Genomic DNA, 19,887 nt, shown 5'->3' with positions numbered 1-19,887 from the left:
ATCCATTTGGATATCTTCCCTATCAACTTTCAATGTTCTTTTATGCGTCTAACATGGTGACCAACGGTAACGGGGAATCATTGTTTGATTTCGGAGAGGGAGCCTGATAAACGGCTACGGCTACTACTTCAAAGCAAGGCAGCATGAGTTGCGACCTGCAGGTGAGCTGACCCTGTAAAAGACTTTAGGTTAGGGCCTGCTGGTGATCTGACCCTGTTATATTATATGCTAGTGCCTGTGGGTGAGCTGACCCTGCAAAACATTTTATGCGATGGCCTGCAGCTGAGCTGACCCTCTAAAAAGTTCTATGCGAGGGCCTATATGTGAGCTGACCCTGTAAAAGGTTTAAGTCGCGGGCCTCCATGTGAGTTGACCCAGTAAAAGATTCGAGTTGCGGGCCTGCAGGTGAGCTGAACCAGTAAATGATTTTAGGTGCGGGCCTGCTAGTGAGCTGAGGTGGAACCGACAAGCCTAACTTGAATTTGATGGCTGCATTAATCTGCAGGTGACCGTGATACAGCTCCACAGATTGTTTCCATCTGCATCTTTCTAAGCAATCTGTGGCCTTAGTCTTTTATCCAGTCATTGTGCCACTATGTGGCCTCCTCATGCTCCCATCTCCACACCATGTTACCTTGCCACTCATTTTTATCACCATGCTGCTGCTGATGCTGCTTAAAAGGCCTTAAACTGATCACCAGTCCCACAATTTAATTAAGGTTTTGTAATTGATAAACCCAACTTGCTTTTGTGGGCTGCATCAGTGGTGTAGCTAGAATTGAATAGGCCCCACAGCAAATTTTTGAATGGAGCTCCATTCCACTGTAATTTAGCAACCCCTTCCTTTCATGCCACCCCCATTCCTGTGGCTAGTAAAAATCACTCTCTCAGACCAGGGCCAGCAGCTGTTCCATCAGTTTTATACACTGTCTATACTGTCACTGTATATAATTTCATTGTGTAATACTGTTGAGGGGGCCCTGACCAAATTCTTTAGTCCTCCTCCTCCAGGATGGGCCCCTTCTGGGTCAGGGCCCCAAAGCTGCAGATTTCCCGCTTCCCCTATAGCTATGGCCCTGGTCTGAATTAATCTGCAGGCAACCGTGATACAGCTCCACAGATTGTTTCCATCTGCATCTTTCTTAACAATCTGTGGCCTTAATATTTTATCCAGACTCATTGTGCCACTATGTGGCCTCCTCATGCTGCCATCTCCACACCATGTCAACTTGCCACTCATTTTTATCACCATGCTGCTGCTGATGTAGCTTAAAAGGGCTTAAAGTGATCACCAGGCCCACAATCTAATTAAGGTTTTACACACAACCAAAGCAAAAAAAAAAAAACGATTTTTATAGGAAAAATTGATTGAAAACATTCTTTCCTGTATATTTACTTGTATTTAAAGTGCAAGTGCTGCCAAAAATTACAAGGAAGAGGCACTCTGATACAACCTGTATATCACATAAAGGAGAGCCTCATTCACATTGTGTTGCAGGCCTGCAGGTAAGCTGACACTGTAAAAGATTTTAATTTTGGTCCTGCAGGTAAGCTGACCCTATAAAAGATTTGAGTTGAGTGCCCCTCAGGTGAGCTGACCAAGTAAAATATTTTAGGTGCGGGCCTGCTGGTGAGCTGACCCTGTAAAACATAATATGCGAGGGCCTGCTGCTGAGCTGACCCTCTAAAACATTAGAGGCGAGGGTCTGCTGCTGAGCTGACCCTATAAGAAAAATTTGAGTTGAGGGCCTGCAGTTGAGCTGACCCTATAAAAAAATATTACAGTGGAGGGAATATATACAATCTGGCATGGAATACACAGTAGAATGAGTACATTATAAATGATACATTGAAATTGCCTTTATGTTCATCATCAGCGCAGCTTTCCTCTGGTGGAGTTGAGAAGTCAGGGGCAATCCAGGCGTTGTTCATTTTTATCTGAGTCAACCTGTCAGCATTGCCAGTGGAAAAGCAGATACGCTTATCTGTTATAATGCCACCAGCAGCACTAAATACACGCTCAGACAAATCGCTGGCGGCAGGGCAGGCCAGCACCTCCAAGGCGTAGAGCGCAAGTTCGTGCCACGTGTCCAGCTTGGACACCCAGTAGTTGGAAGGCACTGAGGGATCATTTAGGACGTTGACACGGTCTGCTATATATTCCTTCACCATCTTCCAAAACTTTTCCCTCCTTGGCCGCGCTTCAGGGTGAGGTTGCTGGCGGGGTGTCATGAAAGTGTCCCATGCCTTGGAGAGTGTTGCCCTGCATTTGTTTGAACTGCTGTGTGTTCCTCTTGTCTCCCTTCCTCGGTTGCCTAAGGAAGTACGGACTCTGCCGCCAGTGTTGTCAGACGGAAAATTTTGGAGCAATTTCTCAACAAGTACCTTCTGGTATTGCACCATTTTAATCGTCCTCTCCACCACAGGAATGGGCGCTGAGAAGTTCCCTTTGTAGTGGGGGTCGAGAAGGGTGAACACCCAGTAATCCGTGTTATCTAAAATGCATATAATGCGAGGGTCGCTGGAAAGGCAGCCTAACATGAAGTCAGCCATGAGTGCCAGAATACCAACAGGCAAGACGTCGATGTCGACATCAGGATGACTCTCCATCTCCTCCTCCTTTTCTTCTGCCCATCCACACTGAACAGATGGAATTAAAGTTCCATGGGTACTACCCTCTGTAGCAGAGGCAACTGTCTTCAGCTCCTCCTCCTCTTCTTCTTGGTCCAATTCGCGATGAGAAGACAAACTGAAGGTGGGCTGACTATCACCCTGTGTAATGTCCTCTCCCATTTCCTCGTCTGCCACATTCAGAGCGTTGTCGTTAATTGTGAGCAGCGATCGTTTGAGTAGACTCAGCAGTGGGATGGTTACGCTGATAATAGCGTTATTGCCACTAACCAGCTGTGTGTATTCATCAAAGTTTTTTAAAACCTCAGAGGTCTGACATCAATGTCCACTCCTCGCTTGTGAATAGTGGCAGTTGACTTGAAAGACCATGTTGCAGCTGGTATTCCACAACTGCACTCTGCTGCTAACAAAGCCTGGCCAACATGTAGAACGTAGAGTTCCAGCGCGTGCTCACGTCACACAACAGTCGGTGAGCTGGAAGATGCAAGCGCTGCTGCAGCGTTGACAGACTGGCTGAAGCTGTGGACGACTTGCAGAAATTGGCACACACGCGGCGTGCCTTTACTAGTAGCTCTGGCAAATTGGGGTAGGTTTTGATAAACCGCTGAACAACTAAGTTTAAGACGTGGGCTAGGCATAGGATGTGTGTCAGGTTGCCGAGCTCCAAAGCCGCCACCAAGTTACGGCCATTGTCAGACACAACCATGCCTGGTTGTAGGTTGAGTGTAGCTCGGTTTGGTCCCTTATACCCTGCCATAGCTCTGCGGCGGTGTGCTGTTTGTCCCCTAAACAGATCAACTTCAGCACGGCCTGTTGACGTGTTGTGAAAAAACACTCAGAAAACACATTCTTCAGGAAGAATAAGGTTTATTGTGGCTAGGCGGGAGCATTAGCAGCTTCAATTGCACAAAGGAAAATGCTCAAAGGGGGAGAGGTCCACACTCATCTTATACACATAACCATCCTAAACTTTACATACTTGTCCTATCCTCATTGGATAGGTTAAACTCTCTCTACAATCCCATTGGACATCTCCATATATAGATAATGCGTGCTTTCTTCATTTTCTTCTTGGCCAACATCTGTTATTCATTGCCAATGCTTGCTTCATCTAATCTATAGACCTTCACCCAAGTGAGTCTACCCCCCACCTTAGGAATGTGTACACACGCATAAGATTTGGGAATGTAGTGTCTGGTATAATCACTTCAGGCGGCAATATACTATATATTTTTCATTTTCTCCTTCATTCCCCCCTGTTGTTGGTTTTACTAACACACACACACACACACACACACACAGATACTGACATTTATACTACACACACAATGCCTCTGGCTTTCTGCAATTCAATATATGATGTTCTCCTCATCCAATGAGCAAACTTCACACTCAGGATCCTTGACTTCCTCTGTAGCAACAGGTGCATAGGTGAGCATCATGGTGGCTTTCAAGAACAGTCTTTTACAACACAAAAACAACAATAGGCCTACAAGACACAATAACAGTACTGGAGCACATGCAAGCATGACAGTCTTCAGTAATGGCAAGAACCAAGATGGAAGATTCAAAGACTACCCTGAGAACCAGTCACCTGTAACTCCAGCTTCATTAATAATTTGAAATGGAGGTGTTTGATGGCCCTAACAAGAGTCCCATTTTGCTCATCATCATTGGCTGGGATGAAAGTACAGCAAGAGTCTCCAATAACTGCACAAACTCCTCCTTGAGAAGCGAGAATCATGTCGATAGCATATCGGTTCTGTACCGCTGTCAATCTCAGACCTCTGAGCTCCTCCTTGATTGCATTCAAGGCCTCATCTGTAATATTTATAAACTTTAATAGCTCGTACCTGTTTTTTGCATTTGCCGCTGCTTTTACTCCAGGACTTAACCAACTTGCAAAAAACATTTCAGCTTTTGAAAATATTTTAAAATCATCTACAGTATGGACTCGTAGTTCGCACACACTCACCTGAAACCCATGCATGCTTAGGGATTACCAACAAGGGGTGGATTAATTTAACCATTGAGAACACACCTGACCACTCTCCAGGGAGTCTGGTATAAGCCAGACTACCACATTGCCAATATACATCTATCAGTATAGCAGTACCTTGACTCAAATATCTCTCATATGTGACCAACTTACATCGTGTGTTTGTTCCCAACCTTTGCCCATTCCCATTATTAGAATAACATATATAAAATTCCCTCTTTGAGACCTTTCTCTTCTGGATCTTCACTTCATGTTAATGAGGTTACAAAATCTCTCCATACTTTTTTACACCGATCAGTATCGTTTACCAAACTGTAATCGGAAGTGAAGTTCCAAAGAGTCTGGCCTGCACAACCACAATACTTCTATGAAACCTACTAATATTCCTAATCTATATTCAGCTAAACCTGAAAATACATATTTTATATAGACATCATTATAAATCAGTAACACTAATAAGCCTAAGACCCACTTATTCACATTGTACAGTATACAATTCCAGCAATATGGTCTCATCAGCTACTTCTCAGTAACAGGAATAGAAAACATAACATTGGAATCATTTGAACAATTTGTACATATCAAACAATCAAATTAATCATATTTACAGTAGCCATATGATGATTAATAAATGTATTGTCCTAAATGTCCTTTAAACCTCAGAAGTCCAATAAGCAGCACAATGCAGAGACTGAAGACTCTCCTTGTGTTTCCCCTTGGTTACAGATGTATTCGTAATGGTTGGTGTGTCTCCAGTTGGTTTCTCCTTCAAAGCTTCACTAATTTTGAAGTGATCAAATCAGTAATTCAAAATTTTCCTGAGGAGGGAAGTTTCCTACCCGGAGAGAGACTTAAAGTAAACATGAGCTTACAGTGAGTTTGTTGAAGTGTTTCGTCACTGCATGTGCTATCATTAGATGTAAAGAAGGACTCTTACTGTGTTGGAGAAATCTCTGTGTTTGGTTTAGATACAATTGATTGTTTGAACATCTTGTTCTACAGTTGTTAATAAGAAGGTTCTTCCTACCTTCACGTGTCAGTAGATAGGATGTAATGGAAGTCCACTCATTACAATATCCCACCTTTCCTCTTCCCCTTTACATCACTTGTCCACACCCCTTGAGGTCTGGTAAAATGTACCATGTTTCCCAAGTCAGTTCTGCTTTGGTGTATAACAGTGCACTGGTCCTAATAAGATGTCCCAACACATAACATATATAACATACAACATATAACACAATACCAACATAAAACAGACAAAGGGCCCCTTCTGACATAAAACCTTCCAACATAAATTAATTGGAGTTCCAAACCAATTTTTTATCCAGACATTCTGTCAGGATCTTCATTATTACTACAAATAAAACATTCACCTAATCATACATTTGGGAGAAAGTAAAAGTAATTAGCGAGAAGCCTCCAAGCGTTCCTGAAGTCCGTTAAATACAGCTGCAAAATAAAACTCATCAAACAGTTATTTTCATAATTAAAGAACCATATTCACCCAATATTACATTTAACAATTGCCTCATTTTTTTACCACGTGGATTTTCTATTATAATTTATTTTATGTTTTTATTTTCAGAATATCCGATTACGATGTATAGTTATTAGGAGAGTAATTTTCTATTATAATTTATTTTAGGTTTTTATTTTTAGAATATCCGATAACGATGTATAGTTATTAGGAGAGTACTCTTGACATTCTCAGTTATACCACACATCACACCCTACTTTCCATGCCTCCTTCATTCACACAATAAAGCAATGGTAAATGTCACAGCATCTTCATCTCCTAGGAAAGAGAACAAACATCTTAATATAATTACATCAAATTCATAAACCTCACATTATACCGGATTAACCAGAGGTTATCACATACCTTGACCCATATCACTTACTTTATCCATCTCATATTTTGACTCCCTGCTAGAGAACAGACTTTCCATCTGTTAACCATTCTACAACCAGCAGCACCTCTCCCCACCTCCACTTTTATTTGGCATATTTCCTATCATCATTTCAAGACCTTTTTAACTCATTCCCCAGCTTCCTTCTTACCTCTGTCTATGCCGGCCATACCCCATCCTCCAAGGATTGGTGGGGGGTGTATCCAGACTACACAGAAGCCCCTCTAGCTTAACCTAACTGACTCCATAGACACTCTCACTCATAATTGTAAACTGGGAAATCTACTATAAGGTTTTATACACTCATCAAACCTCCATAGTAGAGTGTACGCCGACCTTAACCTCACACTCACTTCATAATCCACATACAATCCCCTTTCTACTTACACTGCTGTGGTCTGCTGTTCCTTAACGCACACATTGTATTACAAAAGCGATAACGTCCTTTTGTGCCACTTCCCACACCACTTCTCTAACTCCATTTTATCTTCAGGGTATTCCTGACACATAGATAAAATCAGAGTGGTAGCTTATACAGTGTTATGATAGCAACAATAATAATACATATTGGTGATTGTAAATCTCATACATAGTCCATCAAAAGAATCCAAAGAAAGCTAGGTGGGAGGATGGTCAACCAAACCTGCAGTAATATAAATGTTCACAATAAAAATCATATCAAATTCGATAAATAATCACCAAATGTCCTCTAAAATCCGAATCCCTATACCAGGCAGTCTCCAATCTTAAGTGCAATCAAGCGCTGACACTGAACATAGCGGCGTCCCGCTCACTTGTCTCCCAAATAATGCGATCGCTTATTTAGACAAACTGTAACAGTCTTACCGGGAGGACTTGCGTGGATTCTTTTCACCCTCGACACGGTATACCTGTAATTGTAGGTTCTGGTCTCAAGGGCTACCAGTCATCAGGAAATCTTGCGCCAACGCTGCTTGTACACGTGGCCCCACACTGGATGAAAATTTCCTCTATATGGCAAGTGTTACATGCACAACTTGATGTTCCTTTGAATAATGGATTCCACTCCTCCTCAGGTGATCGATCTGTACTTTGTCTTGATTCCAATGACAAAGTACAGATCGATCACCTGAGGAGGAGTGGAATCCATTATTCAAAGAAACATCAAGTCGTGCATGTAACACTTGCCATATAGAGGAAATTCTCATCCAGTGCGGGGCCACGTGTACAAGCAGCGTTGGCGCGAGATTTCCTGACGACTGGTAGCCCTTGAGACTGGAACCTACAACTACAGGTATACCGTGTCGAGGGCGAAAAGAATCCATGCAAGTCCTCCCGGTAAGACTGTTACAGTTTGTCTAAATAAGTGATCGCATTATTTGGGAGATACAGCGGGACGCCGCTGTTGTAGACAAGTGAGCGGGACGCCGCTCTGTTCAGTGTCAGCGCTTGATTGCGCTTAAGATTGGAGACTGCCTGGTATAGGGATTCGGATTTTAGAGGACATTTGGCGATTATTTATCGAATTTGATACGATTTTTATTGTGAGCATTTATATTACTGCAGGTTTGGTTGATCATCCCCCCACCTAGCTTTCTTTGGATTCTTTTGATGGACTATGTATGAGATTTACAATCACCAATATGTATTATTATTGTTGCTATCATAACACTGTATAAGCTACCACTCTGATTTTATCTATTTCTTTTATGTATTATTATTAAATTCTACTGGTTGCATTACTACAGAGAGTGCCCCACTATATTTTATTTCTATACATTTTATTTCCTGTCAGATTGGGTGATATCTGTCAGTGGGAGCACCTCTAAGTGATTCCTCGTCACTCGTGTGCGACATATTTCTAAATTATATTCCTGACACATGACTGTTAATGGAGATGTCATGGTCTTATCACAATCTCAAATCGCAAAATATATTAGTAATCGATGTCCCTAATGGAGAAGAAATTCAAGGTCACAAACGCTCCAGCAGAGCAATGTGCAATGCTTTGCTAGGTACCAATCCTAGTAATACGGCACCAGTTAGTACAAAGTTAGTTTATGTCACCTCACTTGCCTTGCTCAGGGTAAAGTCTACTGACACCACTCACTACACAGCAAGTGTCCCCTTACCTTAATGCAAGCTGAGGGAACAACACAGTCGCAAATTCTACTCCTCCACAGTGCTCACAGTAAAGTCCAAAACACCACACCAAAGGTGTGTCTGCTCACCAAAATGTGGAGTTTCAATCACTCAGCGTATGCAACAAATGGTTAGTACAGACAGCTAACACAAGTATCACAACATAATCACAATGACATTTACAAAAGAATACATCACCCAAGGGATTATTTGCGCGCTTTCTGGGTCTTTTGCATCGGTTTAAGTAACCAATCAATTGTGCCGCTAACCGTAACCGACTCCTTCCTAATTTGGCTCGAATCCAAGTTTTGGTCCGTAACCAATAGGGTATCTCTTTCTCTCATACAGGTCTTTTGTACTGGTTTATGTAACCAAAGAGCCGTGCTGCTAACTGTAACTGACCTCTTCCTACTTTGGTCTGAAACCGAGGTTTTGGTCCGTAACCAATAGGGTATCACTTTCTCTCATACAGGTCTTTTGCACTGGTTTATGTAACCAATAAGCGGTGCCTCTAACCGTAACTGACCTCTTCCTACTTTGGTCCGAAACCGAGGTTTTGGTCCGTAACCAATAGGGTATCTCTTTCTCTTACACGGGATTTAGAACCAGGGCCTGGACAATAGTGGATCTCCCTATCTGTTACCCGTGTCATCTTTCTTTAGGGATTTAGAACCAAATCCAATTGAAATTGGACCAATACATTATTCAATCAATTAATCATTAATTGATTAATTAATGAAAAATATATCTAATCCAATTTTAGATTTGGACAGCAGTGACGCGAACCTGACTGTTACCCTTTACTCTATTAATAAACGTTACTCTCCCTCAGAATGTGTCTTCTCCCGAACTAACCCCCCTACTTACTGGTCTATGGTGGCCACTGGAAAAAACTGTGCGGACAGACTTTAGCAAAGCAAGGTGTCTACTTACCTGTAATTTGGGCAGGCCTCCACTGCTGAGATTTTCCTGATGGTCACTCTGCCAGCACGTAGGGTTCGAGTATCTGTTATCACGTCGGGGTCACCAAGAAATTTTGTGGAAAACCACTCAGAAAATGCATTCTTCAGGAAGAATAAGGTTTATTGCGACTAGCCGGGAGCATTAACAGCTTCAATCGCACAAAGGAAAATGCTCAAAGGGGGAGAGGCCCACACTCATCTTATACACAAAACCATCCTAAACTTTACATACTTGTCCTATCCTCATTGGATAGGTTAAACTCTCTCTACAACCCCATTGGACATCTCCATATATGGATAATGCGTGCTTGCTTCATCTTCCTCTTCTCACCCAAGTGAGTCTACACCCCACCTTAGGAATGTGTACACACGCATAAGATTTGGGAATGTAGTGTCTGGTATAATCAGGCGGCATTATACTATATATTTTTCATTTTCTCCTTCAGACGCTTACCCACAGCAGTGCTGCACTGCTTCCCACTAGCAACTGATGGCTGACTGCTGCTGGAGGTAGAAGTGGAGCTAGAGGTGGCAGGGGATGAGAAGTTGGGAGTTGGAGCCAGTAATATAGCTGCTGGTGGAGACCCCGATGGATGTAGGACTCGCCATCCCAGGGTACGACTCACTCCCGACCTCCACAACATTCACCCAGTGTGCGGTCAGGGAAATGTAGCATCCCTGGCCTCTAGCACTTGTCCATGTGTCCATGGTTAAGTGTATCTTCCCAGTAACTGCGTTGGTCAGGGCACGGGTGATGTTCTGGACACAAGCTGGTGTAAGGCAGGCACGGCACACGGGGAAAAATAGTGGTGGCTGGGGACTGCATACCAAGGGATGGCTGCCGACAATAGGCTTCGGAAGGCCTCAGTGTCCACAAGCCTAAATGGCAACATTTCAAGAGCCAGTAATTTCGAAAGTTGCACATTTAGTGATATTGCCTGTGGGTGGGTGGGTGGGTGGGTATTTGCACTTGCGTTCAAATGACTGTGTTATGGACATTTGGACGCTGCGCTGGGACAGTGAAGTGGATGTTGTTGCTGATGGTTCATGGCAAGGTCCAGGTGCAGGAGGAGGGCATCTGGACCTGCGCCTTCGACAGGGGATTGGACAGCAGTGCGTAACACAGGGAAAGAGGAGGCAGTGGTGTGACCCACAGATCCAGATTGTGGACTCAGGCGTTCGGCCCACTTGTTAGGGTGATTAAATGCCATGTGGCGGATCATGCTGGTGGTAGTGAGGTTGCTAGTGTTCACGCCCCGGCTCATTTTGGTACAGCACAGGTTGAAAACTACCACTCTTTTGTCATCTACACTTTCCTCAAAAAAGCACAATACTGCAAAACACCTACTCCTTGAATGTATTGCGTATTTTCATGTACATGAATTCTTTTTATCTCCTTTTTGTCTGATCATGTGACCGAATTGCTGCTGTTCCGCCGCCTCCTGCCACATTGGTATCCATTTTTATTAATTCATTATATTACGTATTGCAATTTTAATATATATATTTGAAATAAAGACGTTGTTTAATATTTAGTAGTGGTGTGGTGTTGTATTTGATTGGGGCCACACACTGATTGTGTTACTTTAATGGTTTGGTGTACTATTAGTAATTGTGTTTTTTTGCCTGTATTTTTACAGAAGTAACTCACTACGAGTTTCAATATTATGGACTACCGTACAAGAGATGTAGCGTGGCTATCCCAGGTTTATGCCATGTTTGGATCCGATGTGGCAGCTGGGGGCGATCCAGGCCAGAGAGATGAAGGGACAACTTAAACACCTATTGCACAAAAGAACAAGAATCTGGTGGATTCGAGCCACCTTGGAGAAATATCTAGCCATGAATCTAATACCTCGTGGACTGAGAATACAGACCTTCCATACATATGGTCGTGAGGTTAAGGAATTCTGCAAAAAATGGGAAACAATCTGCAACGGGTGCTCAAGAGGTCTAATGCAAAAAATTGTGGAGCTCAACACAAGAATGTGGACTACCTTGGAAGGGGAAATTAATGTAATAGAAATTGTGATGCGACTATACGCAAGTGAAATGGAAACATGGAAAAAGGATATGGAAGTCCAGTTCACCTCCTTTGAAAAACAGATCAAGTTGGTCAAGAGTAAGAAATTTCAGAGAGATAAAATGGATGCCACACAAAATAGAATATATAAATGGAAGACGCAAAAACAGGAACTACGTTCCAGATCAACCTCAGTATCCTCGACCGTATCTACTGAAGGCGAATCTAGCGGTGCCATATATGGACCAACAAGAAATGCTAGGAGGTATACTAAACGCAAGTTTGAGGAGACATCCAGACAGGTCCGGAGAAAACGACAGGGGACCCAAGAGGATGGACACCAGAATCGACAGGTAATTAAACTTTCAAACCATGTGTTGACAGAGGCCCAGATTAGTATTTTGAGTGGGGGACTTACATTTTGACCCACTGCTAACTTTGATCCATTTCTAGCCATAAATGGATTTACCATTAAAAAATGGATTCCAATTTTGGCACGGTGATGAAACAAGAGGCGTTGCGGGATTTGGTGGCACTTTTGGATGAACAGGAATCAGGAGGTGGTGAATTTCCTACGTCATTGATCTCTAAATCAAAGAATTTTTGTCCCTTCTCTTTGTTTCCGGATATAGATCTATTCGTCAGATTGGTGAGTAAGGCGTTTGAAAAAATTCCTGTAACAAGACAATATGATAACTGTAGTGGCGAGGAAAGGAGGGCCCTAAAAGAATTGAGTGGTTGGAAAGATGTCGTTATTAGGCCAGCTGATAAAGGCGGCAACATCGTAATTTGGCCTGGCACGATGTACGAGAAAAAGGGCTTTAGACAATTAAAAACATAGGAGTGTTACAAAAAAACTTAGATTCAATCCACTCACCAAATTTACTTTACTTCATTCTACAGAGGGGGTGTGAAAAAGGTTGTATCACTTCAAAACAAGCTACCTTTTTGATGAGAGAGGATCCCTCCATCCCCACTCTCTACCTACTACCCAAGGTGCATAAAAACGCAAATTGCCCCCCCGGACACCCAATAGTGTCAGGGATCAATAGGATCTGTGATCCGTTATGTAAATATATTGATTCCTTTTTACATCCCCTAGTGGAGACTCTCCCATCATATCTTAAAGACACCACCACCACCGATGTAGTTAGAAAAATGGAAGGGATGCAATTGGATCCGGAGATGATAATACGAACGTGTGATGTGGAATCTCTGTACACTTCCATTAGACATACGGATGGCCTATAGTGATGAGCGGCAGGGGCAATATTCAAATTCGTGATATTTCACGAGTATTTGGGCAAATATTCGCCATATATTCGCAAATTCGAGAATTTGTTATCTCCAGTCATTTTTTTCTTGATTGCGAAAATCGGCAATTGAAAAATTTGTGATAAAAATTCGCATTATGAAAATTTGCAATCAGCACTACTCCTAAAGTCAAAGATATTGCAGCCTTCTCATTGGCGCACAAGCTAGAAGCAGGGAGAAATCATGTGTACTGATTTAAAAAAAATATTGAATATTCGAAATTGCGAATATATATCACTATATTCTAAATATTCCCGAATTCTCGAAGTGCCGATATTCACGATAAAAATTTGCAATTCGAATATTCGCGATCAACACTAATGGCCTAGCCATTTTGAAACATGTCTGGCACCCGTAAATATGACATAACCCCCACGATTACCTGTACAACAACTGGGGTAATGTATTGGGCTATATGCTCATGCAAAAGGATATGTCGGCATGACTTCCCAACCCTTCAAATGCCGGGTGAGAGAACATATATTGGCCATAGGAGCGGCCAAAGAAGCCGAATATATTGAGTCCTTACTACCTATCCCCAAACATTTTCGGGAAGTACACAACTCAGATGGCTCTGGGTTCAGATTTAGAGGCATCGATAGGGTGTTTATCTACCCTAGGTGAGGTGATTGGAAAAGGATTCTGGGAAACCAGGTGGATCTACCTCCTGGATACCATGATACCTAAGGGCCTAAAGGAAGTAAATAGCTATGTACCCTTTCTGTAGGGGATCTCTCTGGTCTGGATTGCTCTCACAAGTTGTTTTAATTTATATTTTACTTTGTTGTATGTCTTTTATTTTAAGAGTCTTCTCTTGTGTTTTTAGATGGTATCAGACTATTCCCTATAATAGTGTGCTTTCCCAGCTTGGTTGGAGTACCCTTTAATTATGTACATATTATACTTTAATAACTATATACTTACCTTCTCCCTAGAGTGTTCTGACATGTATGGATCGTTGTTGAAATCGGAGGGGTGTCGGGAAGCGACGTCGGAATGAATGGAATATACTAAAAAGAAAAAGAAGAAAAATTGGGTGTAATAGCAACAATAGAAAAATACAAGAAAATAGGCAGGGATTGAAGCTATTATGTGGTACTCTAGTGTATGGATTCTTTAATTTATCTATTATTTATTATTCATTATTTTCTATTTTTTTTTTTATTGTATCATTGAAATAGAGGCGACCTTTGGATGCTATACATGTTTGTATTCCTGATATGTAATTACTGTTTTAGGATGAACTATTGATTATTAGTTAATTTTTTATTTTTTTTGGTCATTTACACCAGCACTTTTATGACCCAAAAACATTGATATATTATATGTAATTTTTATTCATCACTTATGCATTATTAATAATGTTTTCCTTGTATATATTATGCATTTAGCTGTATATATTATCCACTTTTGTGATCACTTTCCGTTTACACAATAGTGTTTTTTCTTGCATGGCACTACTGCACTTTTGCACTTTTTGGCACTTCCCTATACCTGTATTGACGTCTGCACCTTTTGTATTTTTGCACATTATTATTTATATGATTATCTAAATTATGATTGATCTGATCACAGTGATCTTCTGTATTAACAACTGAAATGTTAGTATTTGTGCATCAAAGGTACTCTCTTATATGATACTCTGATTGGCCCATTCCAAGATGTCCCTACTTCTGATTAACCCCTCTTTGGCCCATCTTAAATGGTGGAACAGATATTCCTAGCCCCGCTCTATGTTGCGCCTGCAGCCCTTATCCAAAATGGCGGGGTTGGTACTTCCGGCCCCGGAAGTGATGTAAACGATGTGCCGCATCCTGTGGTCTGAATATACCAGGGAGCGGGCTCACCCTGTAGCGTCTGTACAGGTGATCCATATGTGGGCTACTAATAAAGATGGGAGGTTATTTTGGTGGGTATTTAAACCTTACTTGGCAGCACATGTAACACGCCCCCTGGACATTATATGCGAGGGCCTTCAGGTGAGCTGACCCTCTATAAGATTGTAGATGAGGGCCTGCTGGTGAGCTGACCCTGTAAAACATTACATGCGAGGGCCTGCAGGTGAGCTGACCCTCTAAAAGATTGTAGGTGAGGGCCTGCTGGTGAGCTGACGCTCTAAAACATTATATGCGAGGGCCTGCAGGTGAGCTGACCCTGTAAAACATTATATGCGAGGGCCTGAAGATGAGCTGACCCTGTAAAACATTATATGCGAGGGCCTGCTGGTGAGCTGACCCTCTAAAACATTATATGCGAGGGCCTGCAGGTGAGCTGACCCTCTAAAAGATTGTAGGTGAGGGTCTGCTAGTGAGCTGACCCTCTAAAACATTATATGAGAGGGCCTGCAGGTGAGCTGACCCTGTAAAACATTTTATGCAAGGGCCTGCAGGTGAGCTGACCCTGTAAAACATTTTATGCGAGGGCCTGCTGGTGAGCTGACCCTGTAAAACATATGCGAGGCCCTGCAGGAGAGCTGACCCTGTAAAACATTATATAAGAGGGCCTGCAGTTGAACTGATCTTATAAAACATTATATTTGAAGGGCATATATGCAAGGCCATTTTATGTGATGAATAAGCATGTTGATATATGGAATAGGAGGAGGAGGATGAGAAAAGGAAGATTCAACCATATACCCTTGTTTGTGGTGGAAGGGGTATATGGGAATAAAGTGTATTCGAGAAGTCATGGTCAATCCAGGCCTTGTTCATTTTTATAAGAGTCAACCTGTCAGTAGAGATGGCCTTGTGGTTAGCCTGGTGGTCGTTTCGCGACGAACTTTGCTCGTTCCCGATTTGCCGAACGGGCGAACATATGGCGATGCCCGCCAGCGCCATATTCTTTTACATTGTGAAGAACTTTGACCCATGACACATCCATCAGGTTGTACAGGACAGCCAATTGAGACGTTTCAGCACATGGAAAAACTCCCTAACTTATAAATAAACCTAATCTGGCCGCCATTTTACATTCAGTCTTTTACCAGTGTAGGGCGAGGTTGCTGTGTGGAGCAGGGACAGACAGTTAGGGACACCAAACGCTAGCTAATAGGGCCACAAAAGTCCTTTTAAGGACTGGAATAGGCTTGCTATCGATAGTTGTGACTTACTGAGGAGGTGCAATATACTTATAATATGCTTTCTATTGTGCAGTAGTTGTGTACGGTTCTGCTGTGATACTGCAGCTAGATAGAGGGACAAACGCTGTTGGAACAAATAATTTCTACTGGTGTGATTTACCAGTTGCCCCCCAAAAATACTGATTGAGGCAGGGGTGTTATATACCAATAATATACTTTCTGCATAGTGCATTTGGGGAGTGTGCAGCATTTATTTGCGGTTTTGCTGCAGTACCACATCTACACAGAGTGACAAACACTATTGGAACAAATAATTTCTACTGGTGTGATTTACCAGTTGCCCCTCCCAAAAATTTATTGAAGCAGGGGTGTTATATACCAATAATATACTTTCTATACAGTGCATTTAGGTAGTGCAGCATTTGTTTGCTGTTTAGCTGTATTAGCTCAGCTACACAGAGTGACAAACGCCATTGGAACACATAATTTCTACTGGTGTGATATAATTTATTGAAGCAGGGATGTGATATACCAATTATATACTTTCTATATAGTGCAGTTAGGTAGTGCAGCATTGGTTTCCGGTTTTGCTGCGTTACCTCAACAACAGATAGAGACAAACAACATTTCTACTAGTGTGATATACCAGTTCTTGCAGAACAAAGCAGAAAAAAGAGTGGCGTGGAGCGGTAATGTACACAGCTTCTCTTTCACTTATATACAGGCTGAAATTTTAACAGCTAAATATTTAACGGTTAACCATTAACCCAATATGAGAATATCGGCATGAGAACTTTGTTCACAGCATACTAAACAGACTTTGATGAACTGTATACCCCTATGCAAAGTGTGAATTTCAACTACAGCAACATATGACAAAATTCCTGGTGCAGATATAATAGGCATTCATTGCCTACTACAAACATTCATTGCTTATTATAAGCACACATTGCTTATTACAGTGGTTACATCTTAAATACTGTATATTAACATTCTCCTATCCACTCAACTTGCTGCTGAATTTTAAATTGTGGTGTACCTAAATCAAGATTTTTTTTCACCTGAAGTATTAACCCTTGTGAAACCCTATACCTGAAGTATCAACTCTTGTATACTCAACCTACCTATATAACTTATTTCGATGTACCCAGCTGGCACATAGCACTTTATGTATTCAGTCTGCACATAGCACTTCTATATACACTGCTCAAAAAACAGGGGGAACACTTAAACCACACAGTGTTAAGGGAACACTTAAACAACACAATGTAACTCCAAGTCAATCACACTTCTGTGAAATCAAACTGTCCACTTAGGAAGCAACACTGAGTGACAATCAATTTCACATGCTGTTGTGCAAATGGGATAGACAACAGGTGGAAATTATAGGCAATTAGCAAGACACCCCCAATAAAGGAGTGGTTCTGCAGGTGGTGACCACAGACCATTTCTCAGTTCCTATGCTTCCTGGCTGATGTTTTGGTCACTTTTGAATGCTGGCGGTGCTTTCACTCTAGTGGTAGCATGAGACGGAGTCTACAACCCACACAAGTGGCTCAGGTAGTGCAGCTTATCCAGGATGGCACATCAAGGCGAGCTGTGGCAAGAAGGTTTGCTGTGTCTGTCAGCGTAGTGTCCAGAGCATGGAGGCGCTACCAGGAGACAGGCCAGTACATCAGGAGACGTGGAGGAGGCCGTAGGAGGGCAACAACCCAGCAGCAGGACCGCTACCTCCGCCTTTGTGCAAGGAGGAACAGGAGGAGCACTGCCAGAGCCCTGCAAAATGACCTCCAGCAGGCCACAAATGTGCATGTGTCTGCTCAAACGGTCAGAAACAGACTCCATGAGGGTGATATGAGGGCCCGACATCCACAGGTGGGGGTTGTGCTTACAGCCCAACACCGTGCAGGACGTTTGGCATTTGCCAGAGAACACCAAGATTGGCAAATTCGCCACTGGCGCCCTGTGCTCTTCACAGATGAAAGCTGGTTCACACTGAGTACATGTGACAGACGTGACAGAGTCTGGAGACGCCGTGGAGAACGTTCTGCTGCCTGCAACATCCTCCAGCATGACCGGTTTGGCATTGGGTCAGTAATGGTGTGGGGTGGCATTTCTTTGGAGGGCCGCACAGCCCTCCATGTGCTCGCCAGAGGTAGCCTGACTGCCATTAGGTACCAAGATGAGATCCTCAGACCCCTTGTGAGACCATATGCTGGTGCGGTTGGCCCTGGGTTCCTCCTAATGCAAGACAATGCTAGACCTCATGTGGCTGGAGTGTGTCAGCAGTTCCTGGAAGACGAAGGCATTGATGCTATGGACTGGCCCGCCCGTTCCCCAGACCTGAATCCAATTGAGCACATCTGGGACATCATGTCTCGCTCTATCCACCAACGTCACGTTGCACCACAGACTGTCCAGGAGTTGGCAGATGCTTTAGTCCAGGTCTGGGAGGAGATCCCTCAGGAGACCGTCCGCCACCTCATCAGGAGCATGCACAGGCGTTGTAGGGAGGTCATACAGGCACGTGGAGGCCACACACATTACTGAGCCTCATTTTGACCTGTTTTAAGGACATTACATCAAAGTTGGATCAGCCTGTAGTGTGTTTTTCCACTTTCATTTTGAGTGTGACTCCAAATCCAGACCTCCATGGGTTAAAAAATTTGATTTCAATTTTTTTATTTTTGTGTGATTTTGTTGTCAGCACATTCAACTATGTAAAGAACAAAGTATTTCAGAAGAATATTTAATTAATTCAGATCTAGGATGTGTTATTTTTGTGTTCCCTTTATTTTTTTGAGCAGTGTATTTAACAATACCACATTGAAATACCTGAACTGATCATTTCAGTACATCCTACCTTTTCACAATGTACTCAGCTTGCACATAGCACTTTTGTGTACCGAGCCTGCATATTGCACTTTCATGTACCGAGCTTACATATTGCACTTACATCACTGAGCTTGCATATTACACTTCGATATACTGAGTTTGCACCTAGCACTTTGTATATTCAGCCTTATTTGACTCTCATATGTACTCAGCTTGCATATAGCATCCTATAAGTCCAAGATTATCTGGTGCTTGCACTTAGCACTTTGTATATTCAGCTTGAATTGACTCTCATATGTACTCAGCTTGCACATAGCATCCTAAAATTTCAAGAATATCTGCCAATTGTGACTATACAGCATACCTGGGGAAGAAAAACAAACGAACCAGTACCTCCATAATAAGTAAATATGAGAACGCAGGTGCACGCTACCTTGGCTGAAACACAATTGGATTAGTAGAACTACAGGTAACAGCACACTAGTTAATTGCACAAAGATATAAACAAACACTGAAAGAATACATGCAGGTGCACGCTACCTTGGCTGAAACACCAAGCATTTATTTTTTCAGTGTTTGCTTATATCTTTGTGCAATTGTGCAATTGGCTAGCAGTGTGCTGTTACCTGTAGTTCTACTAATCCAATTGTGTTTCAACCAAGGTAGCGTGCACCTGCGTTCTCATATTTACTTATTATGGAGGTGCTGGTTTGTTTGTTTTTCTTCCCTATTGTCACTGCCACTGGGACGGGGTGGCGCCCCCTGGTGGTGAGTTTAAACCGTGCACCACCAGCCCATTTACCATGTGCTTTTAATTAGATAGATTGTACAGCTGTATTCTTCTTTGCCCATATTGCAGGCTCACAGCCTGAGAGAGGCATGTGTAGGATACAGCTGGGTGCTACTTTGCCCAGATTGTAGGCTGTAAGCCCAGGAGAGGCATGTTAGAGTAAGCCCCATATGATTAGAAGCCACCTTGTCGTCTGGTAGATGGGCCCGAAATATTTTTGATC

General features: G+C 42.6%; 1 long non-coding RNA gene across 1 annotated transcript; it reads left to right on the top strand.

The window, feature by feature from the left end:
- Positions 1-1,930: 1,930 nt before the first annotated feature.
- On the top strand, positions 1,931-19,368 carry LOC120991538. The gene is made up of 3 exons (XR_005776713.1): positions 1,931-1,942; positions 16,403-16,409; positions 19,234-19,368. It is a non-coding gene; the product is annotated as an uncharacterized LOC120991538 (long non-coding RNA).
- Positions 19,369-19,887: the final 519 nt, after the last annotated feature.

The sequence above is a fragment of the Bufo bufo genome, chromosome 2 (assembly GCF_905171765.1).
Source record: "Bufo bufo chromosome 2, aBufBuf1.1, whole genome shotgun sequence".
Lineage (NCBI taxonomy): Eukaryota > Metazoa > Chordata > Amphibia > Anura > Bufonidae > Bufo > Bufo bufo.
Note: the sequence above shows the minus strand (reverse complement) of the source record. Positions and strands in the feature narration are given on the sequence as shown.